The sequence below is a fragment of the Hibiscus syriacus genome, unplaced genomic scaffold (assembly GCF_006381635.1).
Source record: "Hibiscus syriacus cultivar Baekdansim isolate YM2019G1 unplaced genomic scaffold, ASM638163v2 tig00116958_pilon, whole genome shotgun sequence".
Taxonomy (NCBI): domain Eukaryota; kingdom Viridiplantae; phylum Streptophyta; class Magnoliopsida; order Malvales; family Malvaceae; genus Hibiscus; species Hibiscus syriacus.
This window is the reverse complement of record NW_024063484.1, coordinates 1568471-1586065: the sequence shown is the minus strand read 5'-3', so window position 1 is coordinate 1586065 and position 17595 is coordinate 1568471. Positions and strand designations below refer to the sequence as shown.

Below are 17595 nucleotides of genomic sequence, written 5' to 3'. Positions count from 1 at the left end.
AACCCTAAATTTTATTTTTTTTAATAATCCGAAGTAATTACAAAGTAATATATATTCAATTTTTTTTGACTTATTGATATTGTACACGTACTCTAAATTTCCTTTTACTATTGAGATTATTTTCAAAAATAGCGTTGTAAATTAAACAATCGTTAATATGAGACTAATAAGTGATAATATGTGACAAGTGATATAAAACGATCTTTTAACTGTTTGATTTCGTGTCGAATGTTTTAATTTATAAAATATATAAAAGACACAATTTTAATGATAATTGATAACCAGGGCGTGGCTGAGGGGGCGCAAGGTGCGCGACTGCGCAGGGTCCCCAAAAAATAGGAGCTCGAATCGAATATCTCTATCAGTTGTTGCCATTAATAAGCATACAAATAGGGGGTCTTTAAATCGAATATATTTATCAGTTGTTTCTATTAAGAAGCATAAAAATAAGGGCTCAGAATCGAATATATCTAAAAAATAGAGGCTTCTTTAAGAGAATTTAGGGCACCCGACAACCTTGCCTAGCCCTGTTGATAACTGACGTGTACACAGAACCCTAACGTGTCAGACAACGAAAGCGAGTGTATTCACTTTACGATACACCGAGAAGCACCCAATAATTAACAGAAATAAGACAGTTTGGAAGCCGTTCTAGCTCTTCGCTGTCTATTAATGGGAAAAACTAAAAGCCGTTCGGCTCTTAATTCCCTCTCTGTTTCCTTTACTTTATCAGGAGAAAAATGGGTATTTTTCTCTTCCCGCAACCTCTTTTCCTATCTATTTACAGCCAACCGCACAAAAATGCATTTTGTAATTCGTTAAATGGTTGTTTCCTCGTGTAAAATTTGACAGGATGTGGAATTCTTTCATGGACAAACGAAAAACCTTGCTTTTTAAAGGGGTAAGCATTTCTGGGTTTGTTTTGTCTTTGTGTTTTCTGCATTGGGTTTATCAACTTTTATTAGTTAATTGGTTTGCCTTTTGCATCATCGTTGTTTTCATTTATGGGTCAATGAGGTGTGTTTGTTTTCTGTTTCGTTGGGATCCAAATAATTTGAAGAATTTGCAATTCTTGTGATTCAGTTGCTGATTGTTAGAAGTTCAAATCAACCCGTAGGATGGTTTCTTGTTAATGTTCATGCTCATGGGATCTAAAGATGAGTTATTGATTTGGATCTTCTATTCTTAGATTATGTCTGTTTGTATTTGTCAAAATGCAATCTATAAGGATGCTTTCATGAGGGATTCTTGGTATTTTAATGCTAACTGGGATCTAAATCTGAGTCATTGAATTTGTTTTCTGATTTTCAGATTCTAGGCTTGAGGATCTTGTTGGAAAGTTTGGCTGCTAGGTTAATTCAAATTGGATTTTGAATCCGGTATCGTGCCAATTGGTAATTGGATTCTGGATTCATTGGGTGTAACTTGCAGGCGAACTTCCGGCTAGATTTTTCTTGTTCTGCTCAGATAATCTTTAGATATGTCTGCGGGGAAAGCGGATGATTCGAAGAATTCATCATCGGTCCTAAAGTCTACCACGGCCGATATAATCATCGAAGCAGAAAAAGCCACTTATGTTAGACACATAAACATTTATCTCGCGGATGATCCGTATTTAAAGCAGTTTCTTCCTCTGGATCCAGCTACCAATGACATTTTCGATCTTGCAAAAGATGGTGTACTTTTATGGTATTTTTATCTGCGCTCCATTATGTATGTGCTCTTTCGGTTTTAATAAAAGCTGCTACGGAGGGTTGACACCGGTTCTGTTCTCATGAACTTTTGCAGTAAGCTTATCAATATTGCTGTTCCCGGAACAATACATGAACGAGCTATTAACACGAAAAAGGAACTTAGCATATGGGAGAGGAATGAGAACCATACCCTTGGTCTCAACTCCGCAAAGGCTATTGGTTGCACCGTGGTAAACATTGGTACCCAGGACTTAATCGAAGGAAAGGTTAGCACTGATAGACATATTCCTATGTGAGAAGAAGGATATTTCTTAGTATCCGATGTTTTTGACCTTGGTTACTTGTACTGCAGCCTAATTTCTTATTCGGTTTGATCGCTCAAATTATAAAGGTAGGCATTTAAATTGACGTGATAGATCGATAATAGTAGGGTGTTAAATCAAGTTGTTTTCTGCTACTCTTTTTCTTATCCATTCTATCTGTGACAAATGCAGATTCAACTGTTGGCAGATCTCAACCTTAAGAAGACACCTAAGCTTGTAGAAGTGTTTAAGGATGACGATGGAGGAGTAATCTATTTCTTTATCCCTTGATTGATGTTTAACTAAGGATTAATTCATGAAATAAACATTTCTTTCGAAAAAAGTGACTGATTTATTTCTGTTTGGACTATCGGTACCTACAGGATATCGAGGAACTTACGGGGTTAGCTCCTGAGAAGGTCCTACTAAAATGGATGAATTACCATTTGAAGAAAGGGGGCTATGAAATAACCGTTACAAATTTTCTTCAGATCTGAAGGTATTTGACTATGTTAATACTACGTTTAGCAGCAAGCATATGAGAAAGTGAATTTGGGGTTCGAGGTGGATGTTCATACAAGAATTCGATGAATGGCTTTATTTGCTTGCTTCGGCAGTGTAATGTTTTAGTCATTTCCATACCTGCAGGATGCAAAAGCTTATGCTTACCTGCTTAACATACTGGCACCGGAGCACGGTAATACGTTGACCCTTGAAACGAAGGATCCGATGGAAAGGGCTACATTGGTACTTGAGCATGCAGAGAAAATGGGATGTAGACGATATTTAAACCCTCAAGACATTGTTGAAGGCTCGTCAAACTTGAATCTTGCATTTTTAGCTCATATCTTTCATCATAGGTGAGAAATCACAAACCAAAAGGGATAAACTGGTACACTTTTCCCTCGTTGCATATTGTCTCTAGTTTATAATTGGGTAATAAAAACATGTGTGCTTTTGCAGGAATGGCCTGAGAGTAGAGAAAGAAAATATTTCTTTTGAAGAAAAGATGACAGATGATGTGGAACTTTCAAGAGACGAGAGACGCTTTCAACTATGGATGAACAGTCTCGGAATCGAGACTTGTGTTAATAATCTCTTTCAGGATCTCAGAACCGGGTAAGTTTTCGAAGCTGGCACTTGTTGCATATGTTTCTGGAATTTCAATTTCAGCTTATGAAGTAAGGCGTCGAACTAGTTCCGTAATCCAATATTTCAACCGTCAACATAAAGGAGCTTGACTTTGATACAGATGGGCACTTTTAGAGGTGCTTGAGAAGGTTGCTCCTGGATCAGTCAACTGGAAGCATGCAACGAAACCTCCGATTAAGTTTCATATTAGAAAGGTGGAAAATTGCAACCAAGTCGTAAAGATCGGGGAGAGGTTGAGATTTTCCGTTGTGAATCTTGATGGAAATGATATAGTTCAAGGAAATAAAAAACTTATAGTCGGTAATTTCCTCTGGCTTTTTTCTTTACTTAATATGATTATCTTCACGGCTTGGCACGTTTTGATTCCATTCCAAAGTTCAACCAGCACTTTAAGTCTGGTGTAAATTGAATACCTCAACCTGCATGAAAAGTCTGAAAGCTGTTTTTCATCTTTCGATGTGTATAGTTGTTGATCCTATATATGCTGTCATTTGAGCTTACGTAATTCGTATACAATGCTTTTTGTTGTTTAATACCGAAAAGAAAATTCAGATAGTTTTTGAAAGTGGATTACATGTATTACAGCTTTCCTATGGCAATTGATGAGGTATAACATGCTTCAAGTTTGAAGAGCTTGAGATCTTGCTCCCGTGGGAAGGACATAACTAATTCATATATCATAGCTTGGGCAAACAGCAAAGTTAAAAGCACCGGAAGATCCCATCAAATAAAAAGCTTCAAGGTTTCACAACGATTTCCGTTTCTTCTTATGATAATAATATCTATTTTGATAGTTAAAACTATCGATTTGTAAATGTTATCCTAAATCTGCAGGATAAGAGCCTTTCGTCTGGACTGTTCTTCCTTGAACTTTTAAGCGCAGTGGAGCCAAGAGTGGTCAACTGGAGCCTTGTAACCAAGGGTGAAAGTGGTACGATTACTTGCTAACTCGAATCAACTTGAAAGTTCTCTTTTCTTTGTCGGAGAAAATGTCGAGATACAACCGATCTTAACGGTTTTTATCCTTTTTGGAATCCTAGAGGAAGAGAAGAGGTTGAATGCAACATATATCTTAAGTTTGGCGCGTAAACTCGGGTGTTCCATCTTCCTGTTGCCTGAGGACATCATGGAGGTAACGTTGCAACTGTACACATTTCGCATTGTGAATCTCGAAATTTTTTAGTTTTTTACACTCTACAAATGACAATAAATAGGAAATAATTAAATTGAACATGTGGAATTCGCACATGGATGTTCTTATGGTCTGGCAGGTAAACCAGAAGATGATGCTCACTTTAACAGCCTGCATTATGTGCTGGTGCCTCCAAAACTCACCGAATAATAATAAATCGGATGCATGTCCAGCACCATCCAATACCGCCTCGAACATTTCAGTCTCACCATCCCAGTTTAAGAAGTGAAATGCTATTGTTGAGTAAAGGGTACTGAATGGCAATTGTTGTTTACCTCCATACGTTGTCAGACCATGTAGAAAGGAAAGGAATAGTATACTTGCAATCTATGTTACTCGGACTTGGCGGTAAGTGTTGGACAGTGACATTGTTAGTTTGTTTTCATCATATGTTCGGCAAGTGTCGAAACGAAAGGGATCATATTCTTTTAGGGTTTTACGGTTTAGGTGTATGCAGTGGATTGATTGTGATGCTACTTGTGTGTAGGAGAAACTTACACCGCCGACGCAGAGCAAGGAGTGGCTCTTGTTTCCGGCCAAGCAAATTCGAAATCGATCTTGAAGAAGCAGGCGAAATCGGGTATAGAAGTCGCCCGGATCAAGACCGGGAAGCCGAGTACTTACGGCAGCCATGGTCATGGTCCATGTCTTTAGTACCCTTACCAATATCATCAGCGTCCTGATCGCCATTACAACAGCAACTATTGTGAACCCTATGGAAATCCGTTAATTATTAGGGTTTATATTTGAGGCATCGAAATCCGTTTATTATTAGTGTTCACATATTGATGTATTATTTTTTTATGATATTGAAAGTCTTAAGTTTACTTTGTTTAAAATAAAGGCTTATTATGCTTAATTTATGATCTAATTTTATAATTAATAAAATAATTAACATTATTACATTTTAAAAGAAAATCTTTTTCGATTAACATTATTACATTTAATTTGTAAACCACATACACGCTAATGAGAGTTTGGTTGATAACGTCACGGACCGTGATGCTACACGACCTGTTAGACCTTAACTCTAATATTACGATAGTTTGAGCTTCAAGGTTCTAAGGGTGTGACAATAGGACCAAATTTTTAAGAAGTTTTATTAAAATTTTAAGTGATATAAAAAGTAATAAAAATATATTTAAATTATATAAAAGTTCAAAAAATTATATTAAAAATTTAAGTGATTTAAAAAATAATAAAATTATATAAATTATATAAAAATTTAAAACTTTTAAGTACCACTGCTCCCTACACTTCCTTCTGTTCATCCATGGTTAGCATCTTCAGGTCCTATGAGTATGACAAATTGAATTTGAACCTAAAAGCTCCACTTAAAAATTTGGGTAAATTACGTATTTAGTACATAAATGATCGATTTTAGTACGTTTTAATACTTAAACTTTTAATTTTTTTTCTAAATCATATATGTTGTTTAGTTTTTATTTTTTTTAGTACACCACCATTAAAAACTTAATGCCTTTAGTACCTAACATGTCATTTTTGGTCTGTTTTAGTACATAAACTTTCAAAAAAATAATTCAAAACTCAACGTTAAGTTTTTAACGAGTCCTAAAATGAAATAAAAAATAAACATTATGTATACTTTTGAAAAATTGAAAGTTTATATACTAAAACGGACCAAAACTGATTGTTTAGGTACTAAACGCATAATTTGAGCCTAAGTCCATTTAAATTCAATTTAATAAAAAAGAATTTGAGGTAAGCTTTATTGGTAGTTCCTAAACTTTTAAAACACTTAAATTTATAATTTACATTAAAATTAGTAATATTTTAATTCATTTTAAACCAAAATTGTGTTATATATAAGTCAAATATATGTAATGTAAAAATTAAATAATTTTTAAGTCCCATGTGTACTATAGTTAGATCATCAATTTTTTTAATTGTTAAATCAGATTTTTGTTACTAAATTAATGGTAATTAATAGTCGAGGGACAAAAATCGAACAGACTAATAACGAAAGGGATCAAAATTGAATCAATTATCAAAATTTAACAGATCAAAAATATAAGGGACCACGTGTGTAATTTACCCTATATTAATCTATAAAAAAGTTTGCATTAATTACTATTGTCACACCTTAGAGGTATATATATAATTTTACATCAAAAAAAGAAGGAACGTCATGAAACTTAGAAATGATATCATTTTGAACTAATAAAGTGATTCGATAATTAAAGGGAATGTTGTTTTCTTGAGATCTTAGATTCGAGTAGCTCAATCTGTAATGTGTTGTTAATAGTTATTTTTTTTTTAAATAGATATTCTTATAATCACTTAAACTATTTAAAAAAACAACGTTGTACGTCTTGTTACCTATATCTTATAATTAGTACCGTTGTCGATCGACAAGGAAAAAAAATAGATGAACGGCATATTAATTAAAGAAAACTATTTATTCCCATATTTAATATTAATTCTGTTTGTATATGATATAATATTAGACATGCTTTTTAAAGTAGAATCCCATGTGTACACACAGATTCGCTTACGTGTCAAACAACAAAAGCGAGTGCATTCTCTTTTAGAATAGCCAAGAAACACCCAACCATTAACTGAAATGAAAAAACAGTTTGGAAGACGGTTTCTCTTTGCTGTCTAATAACGTGAAAAAAAAACTAAAACCCGTTCAGTTCATAATTCCTCACTCTTTCCCCTTCACTTTCTCAGGAGAAAAATGGATCCTTTTCTCGTGGACAAACCGCATCGCCTAACCATGCTTTTAAGAGGAGTAAGCATTTCTGGGTTTGTTTTGTTTCTGTGTTTTCTGCATTGGGGTTTATCAGCTTTTAGTTAGTTGGTTTTGCTTTTTGAATCGTCTTTGTTTTCATTTATGGGTCAATGAGGCGTGTTTGTTTTCTGTTTCATTTGGGATTGAAATAGTTTCTGAAGAATTTCCAGTTTTCGTGATTCTTTCGTTGATTGTTTAGAAGTTAAAATCAACCGGCGGGGTGTTTTCATTTATGTCAGTTTGTATATGTTAAGATGCAATTTATAAGGATGCTTTCATGAGGGGTTCTTGGTACCTTAAGGCTAATAGGGATCTAAAGGTGAGCCATTGATTTTGTTTTCTGATTTCCGGATTCTGGAATTTAGGAATCTTGTTGGAAAGTTTGGCTGCTAGGTTTATTCAGATTGGATTTTGAATCTGGCATTGTGAAAATTGGTAATTGGATTCTGGATCCATTGATTGTAACTTGCAGGCGAACTTCCGGCTAGGTTTTTCTTGTTCTACTCAAATAATCTTTAGATATGTCTGCGGAGAAATCGGGTGGTACGAAGAGTTCATCATCGGTCCTAAAGTCCACCTCGGCTGATGCAATCATCGAAGCAGAAAAGCCACTTATGTTAGACACATAAACATTTATCTCGCGGATGATCTGTATTTAAAGCAGTTTCTTCCTCTGGATCCAACTACAAATGATCTTTTCAATCTTGCAAAAGATGGTGTCCTTTTGTGGTACTTTTATCTGTGCTCCATTATGTATTTGATCTTTTCGGTTTTTAATAAGAACTGCTACGGAGCGTTGACACTGGTTCTGTTCTCATGTACTTTTGCAGTAAGCTTATCAATATTGCTGTTCCCGGAACAATATATGAACGAGCTATTAACACTAAAACAGAACTTAGCCTATGGGAGAGGAATGAGAACCATACCCTTGGTCTCAACTCCGCAAAGGCTATTGGCTGCTCCGTGGTAAACATTGGCACCCTAGACTTAATTGAAGGAAGGGTTAGTACTGATAGACATATTCTGATGTGAGTAGGAGGAGATTTTCTTATTATATGATGTTTTTAACCTTGGTTACTTGTATTGCAGCCTAATCTCTTATTCGGTTTGATCGCTCAAATTATAAAGGTAGGATTTAAATTGACGTGATAGACCGATAATGTGGGATGCTAACTGAAGTTGTTTTCTGGTACTCTTTTTCTCATCCATTCTGTATGTGACAAATGCAGATTCAACTGTTGGCAGATCTCAACCTTAAGAAGACACCTCAGCTTGTAGAAGTGCTGAAGGACGAAGATGGAGTAATATATTTCTTTATCCCGTGATTGATGTTTAACTTAGGATTAATTCATGAAATAAACATTTATTTCGAACAAAAGGACTGATTTATTTCGGTTTGGATTATCAGCACTTACAGGATATCGAGGAACTTATGGGGTTAGCTCCAGAGAAGGTCCTACTAAGATGGATGAATTACCATTTAAAGAAAGGGGGCTATGAAATAATTGTTACAAATTTTTCTTCTGATGTGAAGGTATTTGACTATGTTAATACTACATTTAGCAGCAAGCATATGCTAAACTTAATTTGGAGCTCGATTTTGCTTGCTTCGATAGTTTAATGTTTTACTCATTTCCATATCTGCAGGATGCGAAAGCATATGCTTGCCTGCTTAACATACTAGCACCAGAGCATGGTAATATGTTGACCCTTGAAACAAAGGATGTGATCGAAAGGGCTACAATGGTACTTGACCATTCAGAGAGAATGGGATGTAGACGATATTTAAACCCGCAAGACATTGTTGAAGGCTCACCAAACTTGAATCTTGCATTTGTAGCTCAAATCTTTCATCAAAGGTGAGAAATCACAAACCAAAAGGGCTACACTGGTGCACTCTTCCCTCTTTGCGTATTGTCTCTAGTTTTATAGTTGGGTAATAAAAATGTGTTTGCCTTTGCAGGAATGGCCTGAGTGTAGATAACGAAAAGATTCCTTTTGAAGAAGGGGTGACAGATGACGTACACCTTTCAAGAGATGAGAGACGCTTTCGACTATGGATGAACAGTCTCGGAATCGAGACTTGTGTTAATAATCTCTTTGAGGATGTCAGAACCGGGTAAATTTTCTAAGCTGGCACTTGTTGCATATGTTTCTGCAATTGCAATTTCACCTTATGTACAGGCATTGTAGTAGTTCCGTAATCCAATATTTCAACCATTAACATAAAGGATCTTGATTTGGATACAGTTGGGCACTTTTAGAGGTGCTTGATAAGGTTGCTCCTGGATCAGTCAACTGGAAGCATGCAACGAAACCTCCGATTAAGTTTCATATTAGACAGGTGGAAAATTGCAACCTAGTCGTAATGATCGGGGAGAGCTTGCGATTTTCCGTTGTGAATCTTGACGGAAATGATAGTTCAAGGGAATAAAAAACTTATAGTCGGTAATTTCCTGTGTCTTTTTTCTTTACTTAATATGATTCTCTTCATGGCTTGGCACGTTTTGCTTCCATTACAAAGTTCAACCAGCATTACGTCTGGTGTAAATTGAATACCTCAACCTGCATGAAAAGTCTGAAAGTTGTTTTTCATCTTTCGATGTATATAGTTGTTGATCCTATATATGCTGTCATTTGAGCTTACGTAATTCGTATACAATGCTTTTTGTTGTTTAATACTGAAGAAATTCCGATCGTTTTTGAAATCGGATTACATTTATTACAGCTTTCCTATGGCAATTGATGAGGTATAACATGCTTCAAGTTTTGAAGAGCTTGAGATCTTGCTCCGGAGGGAAGGACATAACTAATTCATATATCATAGCTTGGGCAAACAGCAAAGTTAAAAGCACCGGAAGATCCCATCAAATAGAAAGCTTCAAGGTTTCACAACGATTTCCGTTTCTTCTTAATAATAATAATATCGATTTTGATAGTTAAAACTAATGATTCGTAAATACGTTATTCTAAACCTGCAGGATAAGAGCCTTTCATCTGGACTGTTCTTCATTGAACTTTTAAGTGCAGTGGAGCCAAGAGTGGTCAACTGGAGCCTTGTAACCAAGGGTGAAAGTGGTATGATTACTTGCTAACTCGAAAGTTCTCTTATCTTTGCCGAGATAGAGCCGATCTTAACAGCTTTTTATCCTTTTTGGAATTGTAGAGGAAGAGAAGAGGTTGAATGCAACATATATCATAAGCGTGGCTCGTAAACTCGGGTGCTCCATCTTCCTGTTGCCTGAGGACATCATGGAGGTAACGCTGCAACTGATCACAATCCACATCGTGAATCTCGAAAATTTTTATGTCTACAAGTGATACCAAGTAGGAAATAATTAAATTGAATATATGGAATTCACACATTGATGTTCTTATGGTATGGCAGGTAAACCAGAAGATGATGCTCACTTTAACAGCCACCATTATATGCTGGTGCCTTCAAAACTCACCGGAAGAGGCTGAGGCTGGTAATGGTTACAATAGTGCTTATACATCGGACGCATCTCCAGCGCCATCAACAGTCGGTGAGGATGAAAGTTCCTCACACTGTGGTGAAATCTCAATCTTAAACATCGGCAATGCCGCCTCGGACATTACGGTCTCACCATCCCTGTTTGAGAATGGAGATGCTATTGTTTAGTAAATGATAATGGCAATTGTTTACCTCCATAGATCGTAGATTACAGAAATTGTATTTTAGATAATATAATTTTTAATATAAAAGCATAAATTATTGTAAAGAAGAACAAAGGAAGTTGCATAGGAGAAGAAAGGAAGAATTAAATGAAACTGATTAAAATTGATGAATTTGTAAATATAAAGGACCAAAACTGTTATTTTCTCAATTTTTAAACTGTCGCGTCAGCCTTCTCATTATTGACATCAAAATAAAATTTTAGTGATTTAATTGAAAAAAAATGTTCAATAATCAAAATAAAATCAACACCATAGTTTAATGGCTAGTATGATAATTTACTCTAAAAAATAAAGTGAAATAAGCATAAGATTATGGATAAGAAAATTATTCTTGATAACAAATTTTTTTTTATTAAATATATTTATATTATTAAATTTATAATTGATCTTTGGATAAGATTATGGATAAGAAAATTATTATTGATAACAAATATATTTTTATTATTAATTATTTTTTATGTTATTAAATTTATAATTGATCTGTGGATAAAATTATGGTTAAGAAAATTATTTTAAATTTACTAATGCATGAGCAACATGGCATTGTGCAGTACCAAGAACGCAGGTCGATAGGGGTGTTAAAAAAAAATCGATATGATTCAACTCGTCGACCTAAAACTAAAAATATTGAGTAATTCTCTAAAAAAGTTTACCCGATCGGGTTGGGTACCAGACCCGTGATTTTTTCCGGGTAGTTGGTTTGGGTCTGAGCAGAAGTTTTTTTATATTCGGGTACCCGACCAAACCCGGCAATATATATATAGTTTAAATTATATTTTTATTTTAAGTTCTTAATATTTTTACGTTAAAATTAAATTTAAATCCCTATTTTTTTCTTAAATTTGTATTATGTACTTTTAAGTTTTAAATTTTACAATTTTTTATTAATTTGTCAATATGAGATTAAAAAAATCAAGATCAATATTAATAACTTTAATTTTTTTTCTTTTAGAAATAAACTTTAATATATATATATATATATATATCCTTAAAACTAACTTCAAATCACTAATTTTTGTGTATGAATTGTATATAATGAACCTTTAAATTTTTATGAATTTTCTATGTGTGTTTTTTAAATATTAAATTAAAAAAATAAAAAAAATAGATGAATCAGGTATCTGTGACCAAAAAATGTGGATAGCCAGCTTTTACGGGTACCCAGACTTAACGAGTTGGGTCACGGGCCGACAGATATATTACCCGATACTTTGGGTACCTGAAAATGCAAGTACCTGATTTTGAACACCCCTACCGGTTGCATGTTGTTTTTATGCATAAATGAATTTCTTCGATTTCACACATTTTACAATAACGTTACAAGTGTTGTGAAAGGAGACTCGTCAATTAACTAATTAACGGAGTCGGTTTAAGTGATAAACATGTTGATATCATTTAAGCATGTCTTAAATTTGAGTATTTGTATATGTATAAAATTTTCGATGGGAGACTCACTCACTAATCATGTGTGCGACGTAAGATCAGTTCAGATAAATCAAAACGAAACCTTAGAAACTAGAATGACAACGAAAATATGAAGTGCCATGTTTGTAGGATATTTAAATATTTATTGTCAAACGATGAAGAGAATACTTATTGTTTTTCAATTGCAACATTAACCATCTAAATTTTAGTTTATTTGTTATAATTGTGTAATAATGTGAGTAAATTTAATTTATCGATAATAAAAGTTGAATGATATAATCATGAACAAATTCAGAATTAAATATTGATAAGGGTCGAAATATTAGATTATTTAAGAAAGATATTAAGACTTATTAGGTATTTAAACTCGAAATTCAATATGAACCCAGCGACTTTAGTGATTAAGGGATTGTTGTTATCCTTAAGGTCTCGAGTTCAATCACATATGTAGGGGTATGAGCGTTCATTATCAAATAGTTAAAAGTTTCGTTAAGATATTACATTGTATTCACCCTAAATTAGGGGAAAAAACTCAAAACTCAAAAGACAACTTCTAATTTGTCTAATATTTAAACTTACAATGACTAAATTGTAATTAGACCAAGAAATTAAGAACACATACTTATCATTCTTTAGTTCGACCCTTACTTGATTAAATATTTAATATATTTTTATATTTTTAAATTTAAATATTTATTTTTACATAAACTAAAATACTATTAAACTAAAATTATATTGAATATATAAATTTTAACAGAAATCAAAAACCTCCTAAGCCCGGAGCTCCATCCCTAAATACAATCTATTTAAAAGGTAGATTACTCGATGTTGTTTTAAGCTTTTTCATTAAGGAGCAAATTTCATATGAAATTTTTTATAAATATTTTAAATTTAATATTAGAAGTTTAATGTGTGAAAAAATTTCACAAATTTATTCTTTTTTATAAATTTTTAAATTTTTTAATTAAACATTATAATTTTACATTTATATGTGTGAAAAAATTTCACGACAACTTGATCAAATTTATTCTTTTTTATATATTTTTTTAAATATTTTTTTAATCAAACATTATAATTTTATATTTATAGCAAATAAGTTAAACAAATTAATTTAAAATTCTAAATAATATATTTTAAAAATAATAATTTGCATTAGCATAATAATAAAATTACACCCGATGTTGGTACAAATGATTATTTTTTATTATTTTTTATAGCATTTTAATATCTAAGATTTTTTTGTCAAAGCAGTTGTTGTTGGATAGAAATTATTAGTTGATTAACAATCACCATATGTTATTGTTATTGGGGTTGTAAACGAGCCAAGTCGAGTTCGAGTATTGTTGAGCTCGACTCGACTCAAAAACTTGGAAATGGAGCTCGACTCGACTCAAAAACTCATGGGCCTAAAATTTTTAAGGTCGACTCGAACTCGAAATCATGAACTGAAGCTCGTAGAAGCTCGAAAAGAAAAAAAATCTTAAACTTAACTCGATTAAAGCCTCAAACTCGAACTTAAACCTAAACCTTAAATTTATGAAAACTTTATAATGCATTTTTTTGAGAAAAAAATCATCACATAAATGTTAATATTATTAATAATTTATTTTTTTAAATCTTAATATATTATATTTCCGAGCAGCTCACGATTTTTTTTGAGTCGAGTATCAAGTAGCTCGTTTCGGGTTGTTAAGAACTCGAGTCGAATCCTTTTAAGTTGACTATTTATCGAGCTTTGATCGAGTCAATTTTTAGTAACTCGTGATGTGTCTCGTCTCATTTACAGCCCTAACTATCGTGACATTTTTCATACATATTTAATTATTTACGTGACACATATCATATCATTATTTGTTATGATATAACATATGTTACGTCAGTGACTAAATACATATAAAAATATCATATCAATAATTCTTGTTTATTATAAATAACTATAAGTTTTCATCTAAAGTGATTTTGATCGAAATCGCCCTGTGAACCCTCAGCTCAACCTTCTTCTTCGATACAATCTCCATATCCACTAAAATTCCCTGTAAAAACAAAGAACCAAGTGATCTCACACGTAGGGTTTTCACGCAATATGCAGTAATAAACCAGTTCATGCATAAGGCCCAAGGTGACAAACGTTACGAAAACAGCCGGCAAGGAATGTTGCGGAATACGACTATCGGATAGAGAAAAATCACAACTGATAATTTGAGAAAATAAAAATGAAGATAAAGAAGACATAAATTTTACGTGGAAACCCCTAAATAATATAGGGTAAAAACCATGAATAATGGTAGAAGAATTTTACTATGAGAAAATAGGAATTACAACTTCTCTCGATCTAACAAGAAGAAAACAATGATAATTCTCTCTTGATAAAAAGGAGAAAACAACTCTCAAGAAAACTCTCTAAATTCTCTAGTATTGGGAGAAAACTAAAATAATTTGGGATGGTTTTGAAGCTAAATGAGCTAGGGTATTTATAGTTGAAGCTTAAGGACTAATCTTATAAATACCCTAAAGTTTAGTGACTAAAGTTTGTAATTTGCCCATTTAATTTTCAACCATTGTTGCACCTAATTTTGACATTGTATATTCGGTGCCTAATTTGGACCAATTTCCAGCCGCCCATGCTTTGACATTTCAACAATCTCCCCACTTGAAGATTTGATTGGAACAACCATATCTTCACACCATTCTTTCTACTTTGTACCATCATGTTGCTTACGTCTCTGACAGGCCACAAGAGGATCGACACCAGGTAAATTTATCAACATTGATTGTCTTCGTCATGAAATATGCTATGTTGTCTTTTGTATGGATCTTTTGCATATCTACCGTTCTTTCTTCCACCTTTTCACACATGAAATGGTATTGAACTTGTATGTGCTTTGTCCTTGAATGAAATGATGGATTCCTTGCTAGATGCAAGGCGCTTTGACTGTCACAAAATATAGAGACATACTCTTGATTGTGCCCAAGCTCCTCCAATAGCATCTTCAACCAAATCGCTTCTTTACTGGCTTGTGTAGCTACTACATATTCTGCCTATGTTGTGGATGTAGCCACAACTGACTGCAATTTTAAAACCCAGCTTACAACTCCACCAGCAATTTTGAACACATATCCTGTAGTAGATTTGCTTTTATCCAAATCCCCTGCATAGTTAGAATCTATATACCCATTGATTAGTAAATTTGATCCTCCGTAACATAATGCAATATTTGAGGTCCCTTTGATATATCTCAGGATCCTCTTTACTATATTCCAACGGTAGTTGACGCTTTACAACATAGAGCATCTCCATCATCTGAAGTGTTTGCGTTATTGCCTTGTGGATTGGAGTTTTTATTTGACTCCAACAATCCTTCTTCAAGTGACCCTTCTTTCCACAGTTGTAACACTTTAAATTCTTCTTGCTTCTTGACTTTGATCTATCATGTTTGTGATTGCTGCTTTGGCCACGTTCCGTTGATCTCCCTCTCATCGTTGTCAACGCTTCTGCTTGTTGCAGATTTACTTGTCTGTCTTCCTTGTTCTTGTTCCGATTCTTCTTGTAAAACAGCAGCCACAACGTCATCGAAGGCTAGACTGGTGACATTATTGTTTGTCAAGTTGATGATGAGTTGATCATACGAATCAAGTAGACTTTGGAGTAGAAGTTCAACACATTCTTGTTCTCCTATTGTATATCTTAGGGATGTAAGCTGAGAAAATAAAGTGTTCAGCGTGTTTAAGTGCTCTGTCACTAAAGTAGATTCTAGCATCCGAAGAGTGTACAATTTTCTCTTAAGGAAAATTTTATTGTGCAACGATGTAGCCTCGTACAATTTGGTGAGATGATCTCATATCTCCTTAGCTATCTCCTCCTCCTTGATGCTTGACAATACTTCATCTGCTAATGCTAAATGAAAGTTTGTCATATCATTCCTGTCCATTTCGATCCATTTGTTGTCATCTGTGAAATCTATCGGCCTTTCACTGAAAGCTCCTAGACAACCGTCTTTCCTCAGGATGGCATTCATCTTCAATTTTCACAATGAGAAATTTCTCCCATTGAACTTTTCAATATCAAATTTCGTTGTCATAGCTTCTATTACGGATAGCTCCCATTATTTCACTATCGTGAATAGTTCTCTAGAACCTTCAAAGAATGGGTAATATCTTCTTACTTTCTTATGTTGGAGGATCAACCTTTTGGTGGCAAACACAAAGACAATAAGCAGATATTACACACTCAAATCTGGCTCAGATACCAATTGTTGCGGAATACGGCTATCGGATAGAGCAAGATCGCAATTGATAATTTGCGAAAATAAAAATGAAGATAAAGAAGACACAAATTTTACGTGGAAACCCCTAAATAATATAAGGTAAAAACTACGGGCAACGGTAGAAGAATTTTACTATGAGAAAATAGGAATTACAACTTCTCTTGATCTAACAAGGAGAAAACAATGATAATTCTCTCTTGATAAAAAGGAGAAAAAAAACTCTCAAGAAAACTCTCTAAATTCTCTAGTATTGGGAGAAAACTAGAATGATTTGGGATGATTTTGAAGCTAAATGAGCTAGGGTATTTATAGTTGAAGCTTAAGGACTAATCTTATGATTACCCTAAAGTTTAGTGACTAAAGTTTATAATTTGTCCATTTAATTTTCAACCATTGTTGCACTTAATTTTGACATTGTATATTCGGTGCCTAATTTAGACCAATTTCCAACCGCCCATGCTTTGATATTTCAACAATGAACCCCATCTGGCTCCTATTACACATATCGAAACACTTCGTATCGGGTCGACAAGACGAAGCATGTTTGATACCCTGAGGTTCCACCTATAGACTAGAATATGATAAAATTTGATTTCAGAACTGTTTTGAGTGGGATTTTATTTGGTCGACTCTCCGTTTATATTATATCATTGAGTCGATGTTTGAAATTAACAGAAGTATTAAAATATGATTTTACCATATGTCAATTAGTAAGTTTATGTCTAGCTCATATTATCGTCATATTTTAACGGGAAAAAATGAGTATGAAAAATATGAATAGTCAGTATCCATGTTGTACCTTTTAATAATAGAGAAACTCAACAAAATAATTTTCTATAATCATATGATTTTTTTTTAATTTTTAATAGTTAAATAACTCAATAAAAAACGTTCTATAATCAAATATTATTTGTGAACTTTATCCTATTAATAATTTAGTATTGTAATGTAATTTATTGCAAAATTAAAAACTTAGCAGAAACGTAGGTCATGAGCTATGTCGTACCAGTCCATTTCTTATTTTTATTATTTTTTTCAAAAAATCGAAACAAATCAGCGCACTGGATGGAAGGTCAGTACAGCAGCAGCACCAAGGAAAGTATCCATTGGT

General features: G+C 33.5%; 2 pseudogenes; both read left to right on the top strand.

Moving 5' to 3' along the window:
* Positions 1 to 1480: 1480 nt before the first annotated feature.
* LOC120189625 lies at positions 1481 to 4699 on the top strand (annotated as a pseudogene).
* LOC120189624 lies at positions 4598 to 10762 on the top strand (annotated as a pseudogene).
* Positions 10763 to 17595: the final 6833 nt, after the last annotated feature.